This window comes from Bos grunniens, chromosome 24, assembly GCF_055505025.1.
Source record: "Bos grunniens cultivar Pamir isolate PY7600 chromosome 24, Bosgru_T2T1.0, whole genome shotgun sequence".
In the NCBI taxonomy this organism is placed as follows: domain Eukaryota; kingdom Metazoa; phylum Chordata; class Mammalia; order Artiodactyla; family Bovidae; genus Bos; species Bos grunniens.
The window spans coordinates 30,145,955-30,162,316 of record NC_141188.1 but is presented as its reverse complement, the minus strand read 5'-3'; positions in this window follow the sequence as shown (position 1 = coordinate 30,162,316).

The following is a 16,362-nucleotide window of genomic DNA, read 5'->3' as shown; positions in this document are numbered from 1 at the left end:
GCTGTCAGGAAGCCATAAATGTTTCCTGTCCATCTTTGTACTTACATATGCAAGTCTAATTGTAAGTACACCAGAAAAAAGTAAACTTTACTAAAGCAAGTTGCTGGTGCTATTATTTATCAGGTTTTTCCTTCCTGGAGTTTTTGAATCTTGACTACAGAGATCAGGTATGGTCCATCTATTTGAGAAATGTAACAATACATGAATGAGTTTTATCTCAGAATCCTATTAAGATAATAAAAGAATCCTATTAAGATGAGAAGGAACTGAAACTCAAGAGCTGAGAACCATGGGATGTTGCCTACAGTTGGCCACCTGATGCAAAGAGCTGACTCATTGGAAAGACCCTGATGCTGGAATGATGGAGGGCAGGAGAAGGGGGTGACAGAAGACGAGATGGTTGGATGGCATAACCGACTCAGCAGACATGAGTTTGAGTATACTCTGGGAGGTAGTGAAGTACAGGGGGTCTGCAGTTCATGGGGTCACAAAGAGTTGGACATGACTTAGAGACTGAACAACAACAACAAAAAGACCTAAGCATGCTTATTTACAATGTAATACAAATAATATACTATTTATTTATGATACAAAGCAATGATAACATTTGGATATGTATGGTCTAAAGAATGCTTTTTTTCCTCACCACTTTTCCTTCTCTGGCAAATTCTTCTGATCTTTTATTCTGTTACTCAATATTCATTTTCCATATGGTCTCTGCTAGAATCTTCCTTTCTTGATTTAGGTCCATTTTCACTCTTTACAGAAAATTCTTACTCTTTGCCTACTAGGGTTCACTAAGTTCACTTTAAATACTGAGTTTTAATCAATGGGGGCTTTTAAGGAGGTATCATCTCTCAATTATGCTCTGTAAAATGCCAGCACTAATTACTTATTATCTTGAAATGGTGTCTTTTTCTGCTGACATGATTTTCTAGCATGTTGGGTTTTGCTCCTGGGCCCTCGATTGCTCAGAGGAGAAAGGGTTTTATCTTACACATGTTTTTGCAGGAAGATTAATATTCTGAGAGGAGTCTGAGCTGCAAACAGTTTCCTCATGGTCAGAAATAAGAACTTCTTGCTATATCCTGTTTAACTCCCTTAACTATCTCCTTTCCTCATTCTCCACCTAGCAGTTTGTAAATAACACTGTTTAATTTCAGCAGTGTGGTATCAATTCCACAAGCACAACCCTTGCCTGATTATTTACCTTTTTAAAATTAATTTTCATTGCGGTACAGTTGCTTTACAATGTTGTATTCATTTCCTGCAGTACAATGAAGTGAATCAGCTATAATGTGTACATATATCCACTGTTTTTCAGATTTTCTTCCCATTTAGGTCTGATCATTTACCTTTATAAATAACCCATATGGATATATGGGAACAATAATGCAAGAAGGGAGCAATTTTTAAAAAATGAAATGAATTTAGTTTGTTGGAAAAAAGGAAATTGTAATAAAGTATGTTGAAGACAACATTTTCTACATAATCTTTGGATGAAATCTCTATAATCATGAATATACAACAGAAAGAGATTCCCCCAAACCTTCCTTTGTTATTTTCCTGTCTTTCTGGTGGCTCTGCCACTTAAGAAAAAGGGCATGGATAGAGAGTTCATATTTCTTGATTACCTTTTATGTGCAAGACAGCTGTACAAATTAGCCACCTCATTCTTAACTTTCACAATAATTCCATTACATTTAGTATCCATATTTTACAGGGAAGAAAAAAAAGGTCAGAGAGGTTAAGTAATACTTTTCAAAGGTACATAATGAATATTTATTTATTAAAATTTATTATCCTAGCATGGTCAGTGACAAGCACAATCTCCGGCCTCCCAGAGAAAATAAATGAGCAGACGGGGAGAAAAAAGCTGTTTTCCAGGGAGATACAGCTATGTATAAAAAAGTTTGCTGCTGCTGCTAAATCGCTTCAATTGGGTCCAACTTTTTGTGATCCCATGGACCGTGGCCCACCAAGCTACTCTGTCCATGGGATTTCCCAGGCAAGAATACTGGAGTGGGTCGTTATGCCCTTCTCTAGGGGATCTTCCTGCTTAGGGATCAAAATCATGTCTGTCTCCTGCATTGGCAGACAGGTTCTTTACCACTAGCACGACCTGGGAAGCCAATAAAGAAGTTTATATATTAGTGAAAAATGAGCAAAAGAAAAAAAAACAAACATAAAATAGTGCTTGGGATCCTGGAGAACTTAGAGAATATATGTGGAACAGTTGGATAAGCCCAAGGCAAAAGAGGTAGTTGTGATTACAGTATCCTGGACTAACTGTTGCAGAGGTGGGTGACATTATGAAGACCAACCAGGCTAAGCCCATGGCAGGGGTGTCTAATGGCTTGGTGAATACTAGAGAGCTGAGAGTTGAATTCAGATCTGTCTTATCTGAAGCCTCCACTTTTCAATATATCACATCAAATTCATATATTAAATGACAGATATTTGAGAGCAGAGCTCAGCATCATAGACATTTTTAATCTGTTTTGCAACTATGTGGAAGCAAATCAGGGACCAAATTATACGGTCTTAAACATGGAACTTTAGCATCCCATTCTTCATTTTATGTCTCCTCAGTTTTCTTCCTACCTCCTCTCTTTTGCTTTACCACTTCAGTGTCCCAGGATCTCATATACCAGATAGGATCCAGACAGAAATTAGAAATTTATTTCCAAGGCAAGCTATTCCAGTTTCTTACTAAAACACAACTGCATTGTCTTATCATTTAAAGAGATGCATTCCAGTGTACCCAAAGAAATGTGTTAGTGAGGGAACTAGAAGGCATTTTCTGGGTCACCCAAAGCCATCATTTCAAAAGTTCAGACAGAGGAAAGAGCAGTACTGGGCTAGAGATTAAGAGAATATGAGTGTTGTTACACAAACCTTTAAATTTCCCTCAAATTTTAATGTTGAGGCAGAAGTCTTATTTGCTTCTGCTGAAACCAGAAACTTGTGCTAATAGAGAAGTCCGGAACCAGGGACAGTGCTGGAGAAATGACTTCAGCCTTGGAGACTGACACAAGGTACAGATATTGGCATTTTCTTCCCCTTTACTTTTATATTTGCACGTATTTGGCTTATTTTGTGTATGGGTATGGGGAAAATAGAAGAGATGAGATACAGGATCCAGGTGTTCTCTGTTAGACTATTTGTTCAAATTTGGCTTTGATTAGTAATTACAAAATGACCTTAATAACTGGTCCTGTGCTCCATGTCAACTGATGGTCACGTCAGTCCATTTCCTGGTGGGCAGGGAGCCATGTCCCTACAATCACCACCACGATTACCAACGCTTGAGTCGTTCTGAGGAGCAGTGCTGATTAAATTGGGCAGATCTACACTGAGTTTTTACATCAGTTAATCTACCTATTGTTGGGAATGCTTGGTTGATAATTGTTTACATAGCATTTATTTGTAAAGTCAAAGAGGATTTGAATTTTTAGTAATTATCTATTTAACACTCTTTTGTGCTCAATTTTTATTAAAAGGAATAATTTTGACAAAGCTATGTAATCAATCATAATTTTGTGGCTCTCATTACTGGGTACAGCGTATATCAGTCATATTTCCATTATCATAGTTTGTAACTAGGAACAAATTTACCCTACCACAGATAGAAGGTGATTATCATTTCAACATTCCCAGCAATGTAGTCAGAGGTGTTACTAAAAACGTGGTTACGAGGATAAATAACTCCTGGAAATGCTGGCTTTTAGAAAAATTTCTCAACTCTGAAACTTTTTAAAGGCTTTAATATGCTAATACAAGCCTGGGGTTCCTAAGAGGGCAGTATGAGATGCTGAGTTTTCCAAACCCGTTTGACTATAGAAATCCTTTTTAACAGAACATCTTATCAGACCACCAAAGTGAAAGCACTTTGGAGAGGGCTGAATTAAACATCCAGTCAGCCAACTTCAAGTCACTTCAAGAGTGTTGGCTGACCGCCACTTGCCTTAGTTGCTTGGAAAACATTATTAAAATATTTCGGTTCCTAAAATGTGTTTTGAGTAAACTCCGGGAGTTGGTGATAGACAGGGAGGCCTGGCGTGCTGCAGTCCATGGGGTCGCAAAGAGTTGGACACGACTGAGCGACTGAACTGAAAATGTTTCATTTCTCTGAATATACCCGAGATCCAGGTTCTTGGCAAAATTATGAAATTGGCCATATTTGCCTTTGGTATGGTCTCACCACTGAGCACACCACTGTTTATCATGCTTTTTCTCTTATGACAACCTTGCTTGTCACAACTTGTCTCTTGACATCACATGTTCTTATTCCCACTGTAGAATGTCCAGAGTCACCCACTGACACCCTTTCCTGCTATTTCTTCCCATTGGGGTACACCATTCAGGACGTAAATGCCCACTTTCCCCACCATCACCGTTGGCTTCCACTGCATTTTCCATGGCAGCTCAGCTGTTACCTGCCAGATGCCATAGAACCTGTTCTATGGTGATGACTGATAAATAGCTTAAAGGTGCCATGGCAGAGAGGAGCGAAGAACATTTGTGTTTATACTTTAATAAAAACAAATGTTTTAAAGTTAATTAATTATTTAAATTAGAGAACAGCTGCTTGTTGCTTCAAGGGCAGGAGGAGAGGGGGGTGACAGAGTACGAGATGGTTGGATGGCATCATTGACTCAATGGACATGAGTGTGAACAAACTCTGGGAGATGGTAAAGGACAGGGAAGCCTGACGTCTATGGGACTGAAAAGAGTCGGACACAACTTCGCAACTGAACAACAAGTAGCTGCTTTACAATTCTGTGTTAGTTCCTTGTGACTCAGACGGAAAAGAATCTGCCTGTGATGCAAGAGACCAGAGTTCCATCCTTGGGTCATGAAGAACCTCTGGAAAAGGGAATAGCTACCCCACTCCAGTATATTCTTGCCTAGGAAATCCCATGGACAGAGGATCCTGGAGGACTAGAGTCCACGGGGTCACATAAGAGTCAAACATGACGAACACTTTCTACAGCAAAGTGAATCAGCTACACATATACACATATCCCCTCTCTTTTGGATTTCCTTCCCATTTAGGTTACGGATTTCACACACTTCATCAGGATGTCAGGTATTTTTGGTCACTGAGATCTGAAGACACCCCTAAATAAGTATCACAAAAATGTGTGATCTGAAGAATGGCAGAAATCTATTTTTTTAAATATCTTCTTATAAGTTTAAGACAAACTAGGATTATAATAAAATAACTTAAAAAGTTTGTGTCATTAAGTATTGAAATATCTGTGAGAATCTAACTGTAAGGAATGTTCTAGAAAACCAAGAAGTACCTGAAGAATATAAAATATACAGGAAAATACCATATTTTGTGGAAAGTGCTTAATTTCAGAAAGTGTTTTAAAAGTTAGGATCAAATAAAAATAAGAAAATTCTAAAGTATTCAGATTGCATATATAATCGTCAAACAAAATTAACTTGAATATGCAAATATTTTATGCTGAAACATCCATCAAGCTATAAACCAACACCTCAAGATGACTTTTTAGTTGACTTCAGAGTTCTAATTCTACTGTCTAGCTAGAAGATACCCCAAACAAAATTACATCCTGTATGTTTTTTGACTTAATAATGACATGAAATGTAGTAACGGATTCAGTAGTGCCAGAATATTTAGTGTCTAACAATATTACCTTTTTATCACTCTGGCCTTAAACATTCATCCAGGAAAACATATCAGGAGATAGTTATAAATCCTCTAAAAATAATGACCCTAAATTTCTCTCACTGGAAAAACCCCTATTTTCTGATGGGTTGCTTTGCTTCACTTTGCTTAATAAACAAAACAGTATAAGATTACTCTGTCTCTTTTATTCCATGTATGTATTTTTTATAAAAAATGAACTAAGAAATGAGCTCACTAAATATAGAAATATAAGAAAGACCCTTATATTTATATTGTTCATAAGTAAACAACTTTTGTAATTAATAAGTTAATATGAATAGGTTTGCTCACCTCAAATATTCTCATATTTAACTAATGTTAGTCCTTTTGTAATTATCTGTGAGTCTCCTAGTAAAGTGGTTTATTTCAAGAGTTTTTACATTTCTGTTGTTCATGCTTTGAGCTGAGATTTTTAGGGGCTTTAGCAGGTGGGAATATGTGTGCTGTGTGCTCAGTCGCTAAGTCATGTTCTACTCTTCTGCAACCCCATGGATTATAGCCCACCAGGCTCCTCTGCTTATAGGATTTCCCAGGCAGGAATACTAGAGTGGGTTGCCATTTCCTTCTCCAGGGGATCTTCCAGACCCAAGAATCGAACCCATGTTCTCTGCGTCTCTTGCATTGGCAGGTGGATTCTTTACCACCGAGCCACTTGGGAAGTCAGCGGGTGGGAAATCATATATCTGTTATTCCCCAAAACATCAGTGAATTTCTACTCAGCATTTTAACTTTAGAGAAGCATGCTACTATTATACGGGCATCTTAAAGCACTGCTGCTGCTGCTGCTGCTAAGTCACTTCAGCTGTGTCCAACTCTGTGTGACCCCATAGATGGCAGCCCACCAGGTTCCCCGTCCCTGGGATTCTCCAGGCAAGAACACTGGAGTGGGCTAGCATGAATAAACGCTACAACTTGCTTGCTGGAATAAATGTTTTACTTTGAAGTCTCCTCCCATAGTGCTTAAAAATTCTGTGTTTACATTCCAATAAAAGTGAGTGGGTCTTTAAGCTAGAATTTCAGACTTCAGCAGGGTAGGAGATATTTTTGATCACTGAGATCGGAAGATGCCCTCAATAAATGTCACAAAGATGCCTGGTTTGAAGAACGACAGAATTCAGAAACTTGGTATGTGCTGCCCTGTTAATGGTTAGATTTTCCAGGTTTCCTTATCATTGAATGTAGTCATGTGACAAACATTCTGGTCAACGGAAAGAAAGAAGACATGATCGGTTCAATTTTTTAGTCATTTTTTTTTTTTTTATAATGAAAGGATGCCTTCTCTTTTTCTTTTTTTGATGACTGGAATGTGGAACTGCCTTTCTGGACTGTATGGGCAATGGCAAAATGATGGACATCAGAACAGTAAGATGGAAGGACCCTTTAGCCCCACATGATCCCATGGAACAGAGTCACTACCTCATCAGCTCAGATTTTATGCATGAGAGAAATAAACTTTTATCTTTCAAAAGACATTATCATTTTGTGTCTCATTTACAGCAGCTAAGCTCATATCATAACTGAAATGGTTACTGGGCAAAAGAGGCATTTTTAATGAGCCAATTATTTGTTATGATGCCTTGTACACAGGGCTCATTTTTGTACAGTTGTTAATATGCTATCAATCTGAGAGCTACCTGTATAGGGGAAATATGGTTTGGAATGAACTGTTTTTTATCTTTCATATTAATTGAAAAATATTTATTGTGTATTTTTTCATATGAAGTAAAATAATGAAGGGTCTTCAAAATATGTTCCTAGTCTACAGCATCTCAAAATTTTATATTTTTTGATGTTGTCTTCACGTTCATTTATTGCACTTCTTTCACAATCTAACATTTAGGACAAAAGGTGTGCTCATGCTGGTACCCCTTCTCTCTTATTCTTATATGTTTACAATGACTTCTGTCTGGTTTGAAAAGTAGTTGGGAGAGTTTATTGGACTTTTCTCTCTCTGAACAGAACAAGGAGAAATCAAACATGACTATTTGGGCAGGATTATTGTGAGATGAGTATCCACCATCACATGGCCAACAATTTGCTAGAAGACTTAACTTAGCAAATAAAAATTGAATTTTTGTGGATTCATAGCAGTCACATATTGGACAATCTTTTTAATAATCTTAAAGCCTAGAAGTTTCTTAGTTCAATAGTTTTTCTGAAACAAAGGCAATATTTTTTTGCTAATTTAAATATATTAAACCAGGTAGAAATGTGTTTGACAGCTTGATGTTTCTTTTGCTTTGCAAGGTTAAATTCTATGGTTTATGTAGATTTATGTGCTACACCTTGGAAATGGACTCAATCATTGAGAATATGTTTCATTTTGGTTCATTAAAATAATATTCTTTCTTTAGCTGTAAATGTGAGATTTTTATAAATAGATAAAAACGGGATACATACATTTTGGAGGCTTATTTTTTTCTTAAATCTGAAGATAATTAGTGGTGTTAAAAACTCATACAACTTTTCAGGGAGAAAAAAGGATAAGTTCTGAAAAACAGGTTTATAATTGGCATTACATCTCAAAATAAAGGATTTAATTTATTTAGTAGTGAACTTTATTTTAAATATATCTGACCTTTCAGCTATACTCTTATTTAACGGAAGGATGTTCTAATGCTTCACTATTCCACAGTAATTTGTAATAATTTCCTTTGAGGTTGTATTCCTTTGGAAGTAAATCCAGGCTTTTGTTACAAGACCACATCCTCCCCCCTGCCTTTTTTTTTTTTTTGTCTGTTCTATACTTAGTTTTACAGATTTCCCTTTGCTATGACTGATCGATCAGTAATCCATGACATTTAGAGCTGACAAAGAATTCTAAATCCATAACGTTTTAAAATAAGTACTTTATTGGAACAACACAACTTAAAGAAATCTATAGGCAGAAATAGATAGGCTTCAAGATTAAAGATCCTTCTTTTGATTTTACGGACTTGAATAATTTTATTGTGATTATTTAGACTCAATGTAATCCAAGCATTTTAAGCAGTTTAAGACATTCTGATACTGTCCAGAAAAATGTTGTGGTTGTTGCATTTGTTTAGTCGCAAGTCACGTCTGACTTTTTTGCGACCCCACGGACTGCAGTTTGCCAGGCTCCTCTGTCCATGGAATTTCCCAGGCAATGCTGGAATGGGTTGCGATTTCCTACTCCAGGGGATCTTCCTGACTCAAGGATCGAACCAGCATCCTCTGCATTGGCTGATGGATTCTTTACCACTGAGCCACTAGAGAAGCCCCATGCAGATATGTAAATACAAAACAGGTTTTCCAGTTTCTTTTGGTTTGAAAGTTTTATTGTTTTGTTATTTATTTTATCCTCTTTTTTTTCACCAAGGTATTCAGTTCAGTTCAGTTGCTCAATTGTGTCTGACTCTTTGCGACCCCATGGACTGCAGAATGCCAGGCTTCCCTGTCCATCACCAACTCCAGCTCAATCTCAGGTCCACTGAGTCGGTGATGCCATCCTACCATCTCATCCTCTGTTGTCCCCGTCTCCTCCTGCCTTCAATGTTTCTCAGCATCAGGGTCTTTTCCAATGAGTCAGTTCTTTGTATCAGGTAACCTCAGTATTGGAGTTTTCAGCTTCAGCATCAGTCTTTCCAGTGAATATTCAGGACTGATTTGCTTTACAATTGACTAGTTTGATTACCTTGCAGTCCAAGGGACTATCAAGAGTCTTCTTCAGCACCACAGTTCAAAAGCATCAATTCTTCAGTGCTCAGCTTTCTTTATGGTCCAACTCTCACATCCATACATGACTACTGGAAAAACCATAGCTTTGACTAGATGGACCTTTGTCTGTAAAGTAATGTCTCTGCTTTTAATATGCTCTTTAGGTTGATCATAGCTTTTCTTCCAAGGAGCAAGTGTCTTTTAATTTCATGGCTGCAGTCACCATCTACAGTGATTTTGGAGCCCCCAAAATAAAATCAATCACTGTTTCCAGTTTCCCCATCTATTTGCCATGAAGTGATGGGACCAGATGCCATGATCTTCACTTTCTGTATGTTGACTTCTAAGCTAACTTCTTCACTCTCTTCTTTCACTTTCATCAAGAGGCTCTTAAGTAACCTTTAAAGAACTAAAGTAGTAGTGTGTGTATGTTAATCCTAAACTCCTAATTTATCCCTCCCCCACCCCTTCTCCTTTGGTAAGTATAAGTATATTTTCTGTGCCTGTGAGTCTCTTTCTGTTCTGCAAAAGTGGAAGCAACCTAAATGTCCATCGACAGATGAACGGCTAAAGAAGATATGGTATAGGTATACAATGGGGCATTACTCAGCCATAAAAAAATGAAATAGTGCTATCTGTAGCAACATGGATGGATTGTAACATACTAAGTGAAACAATTCAGATAAAGACAAATATACGGTATCGCTTATATGTGGAATCTAAAAAAGAGATACAAATGAACTTTCATTTTTGATAGAAACATTTAACATGACATCTACCCATGCAACAAATTTTGAAGAGTGAGATACTGTATGGTTGCCTAAAGGCATTATGTTGTACAGTAGATTTCTAAAACTCACTCCTCTTGCATAACTGAAATTTTATAGCCATTGAACAACCACTCTCCTTTTCCCCTCCCCCACAGCCACCAGCAATCAACATTCATGTCTCTGCTTCTGTGAATTTGAATTTGATTCATTTGAATCATGAATACAAATCATACAGTATTTGTTCTTTGCCTAGCTTATTTCAGTGAGCATGGACTTCCCAGGTGAAGAACCGCCCTGCCAATGCAGGAGATATAAGAGATGCTGGTTCATCCCCTGGGTTGGGAAGATCCCCTGGAGGAAGGCATGGCTAACCCACTCCAGTATTCTTGCCTGGAGAATCCTATGGACAGAGAAACCTGGCAGGTTACTCTGGGGTCCATGGGGTTGTGATTGAAGTGACTTAACACAATGTCAGTCGTACAGGTTCATCCATATTGTAGAAAATGATAGGATTTCTGTCTTTCTTAAGACTGAATAATATCCTGTTTTGAACACCATCATTACCACTATCATCACCACCACCATCAGCATCACCATCACCACTCCAGCTAACATTTATTGGACTTGGACTATGACCCAGATACTGTTATAGAGCTTAATTTATGAAGACTCTTCAGATCCACCTGAGATTCTGTAATCTTTAATCCTTAAAATGACCTACTTCTTACCTGTCTTTCCCAAACTTCCTTTGTTAGAGAAACTCTGCTGTTCCAGAAACAAACAAAAAACTCTGTGTTGAATGTACACACCCACATTTTCTTTATTCATTCATCTGTTGGATGCCTGGGTTGTTTCCTTATCTTGGCTCTTGTGAATAATGTGGATTTTTACTTATTATATTGTTTTCAGTTCATTTGTCATTGAATAAAACACAGATTTGTGTACTCTCCTTACTATACAAAAGGGCTTCCCAGGTGGCATAGGGGTAAAGACCCACCTGTCAAGGCAGGAGATGCAGGAGACCTGGGTTTGATCCCTGTGTTGGGAAGACCCCCTGGAGTAGGAAATGGCAACCCACTAAATATTCTTGCCTGGAGAATCCCATGGACAGAGGAGCCTGGCAGGTTACAGTTCACGGCGCTGCAAAGAGTTGGACATGACCGGGCCACTACACACTTACTACACAAAGTATGATTGGAGGATCAGCCACTTAGGAATCACCTGGGAACTTTAGAGAAGCAGAATCTCGGCTTCTTTGCAGATCCCCAGGTGACTGGCATTTAACTTTGAGAGTTCAGTTCAGTTCAGCACTCCGACTTCTTTATAGTCCAACTCTCACATCCATACATGACTACTGGAAAAACCATAACTTTGAGAAGTACTGCTCAAAAAGACAAGCCAGAATTAGGAGAGTAGGACTGACATATATACACCACCACGTGTAAAACAGAGAGCTGGCAGGAAGCTGCTGTATAGCACAGGGAGCTCAGCTCGGTGCTTTGTGATGGTCTAGAGGTGGGATGGGGGAGTGGGCGGGAGGTTCAGAAGCGAGGGGTTATATGTAAACTTATAGCTGATTCACTTTGTACAGCATTGAAAAGCAGTTATCCTTCAATTAAGAAAAAATGACAAGCCATCATAATTGGACCTAAGTGTGTGCCTGCCTTTAAGAAGGTTATATTTATTAACAGGAATGTCAATTATCATTGTTTTCCTATTATAGTAACTAACTTCAATTTATAATCAATAAGATCACGGAGGAACTGACCTGTATAATTGATTCAGTGTGTTTTATATTCCTGAAATGAAATAATCAGAACTCTCCCAATACTCATTCCTTAGCTATTAGCCACACTTCATGGGGCTTTCTGATTCCCTATAACTCTGTCCTTTGTTGGGGGAGTCCCTATTAGCCTCCGCTGGAAAGAGGCAAGGCTGCTAATACACTCTCTCACAATGCATGCTTTACCTTTGGGAAAGCAAAAAATCTTAGGAAAGCAAAACAACCTTACCAAAAGATGTATAGGTAGCCAGGGATGCAGTTACCTCTACATCTTGCTACTTATTTCTAACATATACTTTTTCAGTGTGCCTAATTTGATCATGCAAAGAACTTCAGAATTTGTCTATGTAGAGGAAGGTGGATGATGATGGTGACAATTATTTCATGCAATTAGTTTATCTTTTACCCAAAAGCTGTTGTATTCCTTTCCATTATTTTGGATCTCCAATACAGCATCCTTTCATTTTTTCATGTTAATATTTTACAATTCATTTGCTCGTTACATAAGTATATGATGCGTGTGCATGTGTGTGTGGCTGCAGTAATGTCTGACTCTGTGTGACCCTATGGACTGTAGCCCGCCAGGCTCCTCTGTCCATGGGATTCTCCAGGCAAGAATACTGGAGTGGGTTGCCATGCCCTCCTCCAGGGGATCTTCCCGACCCAGGGATCAAACCTGTGTCTCTTAAGTCTCCTGCATTAGCAGGCAGGTTCTTCACCACTAGCACCACCTGGGAATGTTTTCTGAGACATCTAAAGCAAGGACAGGCCAGTGCGGTGGCTGTAACTCTGCCAACCCCACTATGCACCTTCTGGCCTATCTCCAGGAAGGAGCAGGAGCATGGGGGCCCACAACATTCACCAATCCTGTCATCCCTTGATTTTCTGTTTCTCCCCCTTATCCTTAAGATTCACTATAGAAGGACGTGACCTTTTATCTAAATTAATTATCCATGCTAAGTGTCAGAAACTGACCAAAATAATATCATAGCTGCTACGAGGATATATTGTACCACCCAGGGAATATAGCCAATATTTTATAATAACTATAAATGGAATCTAACCTTTAAAATTCGTGAATCACTATACTGCACACTTGTAACATATAATATTGTATATCAGCTATACTTTGATTTAAAAAAAGCATACTGATTTTTTTCTCCTTTTTTTAGTACTAAATGCTAAATAACACATCAGAAAGATACAGTGTGCTTTGTGTTTTTGCCCTCAAAAGGGGTACAAAGATGTAAACTATCTTTTAAATTAATGCCACTGTTTTTCCAATTAGATACAGATTTTTTTAGTCACTATGATTCGGGTTTCTTTTCATCCTTTAGGGGAGTTACGACGCAGAATCAGAAAGAGACGCGCAGTGTAACAAATGGGCGCAGGCAGAACAAATCTTGCAACCAATCAGGCCTTCTACTCGACCATTTATTTGGCCACATCAGGTCTTACTTTCAGTGCATGGGCTTTTTGTTGCAGTGTGTGGTCTTCTCTAGCTGCTGTGTGTGGTCTTCTTGAGCTGCGGTGTGTGGTCTTCTTAAGCTGCGGTGTGCTGGCTTCTCTCTAGTTGTGGTGTGTGGGCTTAGTTGCCAGGGCTACATATGGGATCTTAGTTCCTGGACCAGGGATGGAATTGGTGTTCCCTGCATTGGAAGGCAGATTCTCCACCACCGGACCACCAGGGAAGCCCACTACTTGATTCTCTGAGTCCTCGCTGTTACAGCATGAAACTTCATCAGTATAATAGCGGGCTCTCCCAAAGGGGAAGCAAACAGTGCTGCTGCCACGTGGCTGTCTGCCAAGCACGGGGGTCCTTTTACCACCAGTTTATGATTTCATGATTTGTTGTTATTTTTACCTATTATTTCTTTAGCCTGAAAATTTCCCATTCCTTCTTTTCACCTAGTTGAAATCCTAGTCATATATGAGACCTTGTTAATATATATCGTCCCTCTAAAGATATCTCTTACCTTTGATGCACATATGGGTCTAATATTCATTGAATCCACATTGTTAATAATTAATAAGGTTAGTATTAAAATTTCCTGAATTGTTCATATGTTGTTAATTCAGACAGCACATAAGTTCCAGAAGAATATGGAGGTTACTCTTTACTCTTGTTAGTACCTAGCAAAACACTGGACACAGAGTAGGTTCTTAATATGTATTGCTTTCTTATCATTTCAAACAACTTTTATGACTCTGTAACACTATGAGGGAGACAACCTTCTGTCAGCTTTCTCTGTTTCAGTGAAGAGAAAACTTTGGGTTTAGAGAATAATGTTTAATGACCCTAAAGGTCATTAACATTAGGGCCAACAGAAGTTACTCTAAGTTTTAGTTCATTTTATTTAGCTGAGTTATGGAATTGATTTATAACATCAGTAGGCTTATTTATAGAAATAAAAATCACACTGGCTTGTTAGTACAACATAAAAGTATCTAGTAACTAATTTAAGTCAAATCACTAATTATAGTTCTTGAGCTTCTTCTTTCTTTGCAGATAACAAAGCCACGCAACTTGTTTGTTTTTATTTTCACTTTTAAAATATTCTAGGAGGTAATCAGTTGTAGTGTCATTTGCTCTACTTCATGTATTAAAAAATGACTACCCCAGTCTACCTGACTTCCCTGGTGGTCTAGTGGTTAAGAATCTGCCTGTCAATGCAGGGGACCCGGGTTCAAACCCTGGTCCAGGAAGACTCCACATGCCTCAGGGCAACTATGCCCACACACTATACCTACTGAACCCACATGCTACAACTCCTGAAGCCCACATGCCCTAGAGCCCGAGCTCTGCAACGAGAGAAGCCACCACAGTGAAACCCCTGTGCATAGCAACTACAGAAAGCCTCATGCAGCAACGAAGACCCAGTGCAGCCAAAAAGAAAAAAAAGACAGGGCTAACTATTACCCACTGTGAAATTTAGTTTCTATTGCTTAGAAGTTTGAAAAGGCTCTGTTGTTGTTCAGTCACTAAGTAATATTCCACTCTTTGTGACCACCATGAACTGCAGCACGCCAGGCTTCCCCATCCTTCACAATCTCCCAGAGTTTACTCAAACTTATGTCCATTGATTCAGTGATGCCAACCAATCATCTCATCATCTGTTGTCCCCTTCTCCTCCTGTCCTCCATGTTTTCCAGCATCAGAGTCTTTTCCAAAAGGCTCTACCTATTTACCAAACTTCACAGACTTCTATCAGTCATTTTAATTAACGTACAATGCATTTCTTACTGTTGAAACATGCTTTTAAGCATTTCCTTCCCAGAGTTCAGAGTTAGTGTTTTTATTTCAATATCATTTGGAACAAGAAGATTTTTTTTAAAAGGAAGACTGTTTGAAGGTATGCTTGCGCTTGCCATCCACTATCTTTATAAGGCAGGGTGGTGATATACAAAGGGTACCAGAATGTTGGAACTGGACAGATCTGTATGTGAATCCTAACTCACAGCCAGGAAAGGTTACTGTTTGGCCTCTGGTTCAGCCCGTATGATTAATGAATTGTTTTGGTCTCTAGTCCTGTTGACCTGTAGGCTCATCCTATTGGCCATTTCTGGAAGTGTTTGCCCTTCTGCCCATCTCGTTCTCACTACAGCCCATGACTTAGTGCAGCCATCATGTTTCGGCTCAAAGTGCTGTTCTAGGCACTTGAGTTAAATGTGCTGTCTTGGTCCCTGACTCTTCAGTTTATAATTGGGCTGAAAAATGTTGTTGTGGAAAGGTTAGCAATGTGCTAAGGAAATTAAGTTAAAGTTTTTATATTAAAGTATTTATATTATATAAACATTAGTTCAGGCAGAAAGGAACATGACCCAGACTAAAATTTTCATGCTCTCAAAGTGTTTTATTTCCTTACACAGTCTTTAAAAGTTAATTTCAGCTCACAGTGGTGCTCCCAAGCATACTCTGAAATATTTGAAGTTATATCCATAATAGCCAGCAGCCCGATGTATAAGAAAAAATGGTATGACCTCACACATATGCTGTTCTCAATCAATGTAAGAGATATTACATTTATGAGGATTAATCAAAGAAGCAGCTAGATAGATTGGATAGAAACATAAAATAATGGCATCTAAGGAAGTCTTTCAAATCAGCTAATTTATGCATCTCATTTAAGTCTCTGTTCTGGTTAGAATGTTGGGAGTGAGGACAGCCATTGAATTCCTTGCAATTCATTCACTCAAGATAAGGAAATGGAACAATAGATGTATCCCTTAGGGTGGCTATGAGGCCTGCTGGAAAAAATGACCTTCAGAAAGCTACCTGGCGTGTCTTTTCTCTTCATCCCTATACCTACACAGGATTTACATTAAGAAAAAGGCAAAGACGTGCTTATAATACAGGGCATTATATATAAAGAGTCAGAAAATTACAACCAAGATCACGTGATATTTTAGTGGAATAATACTTTTAGAAG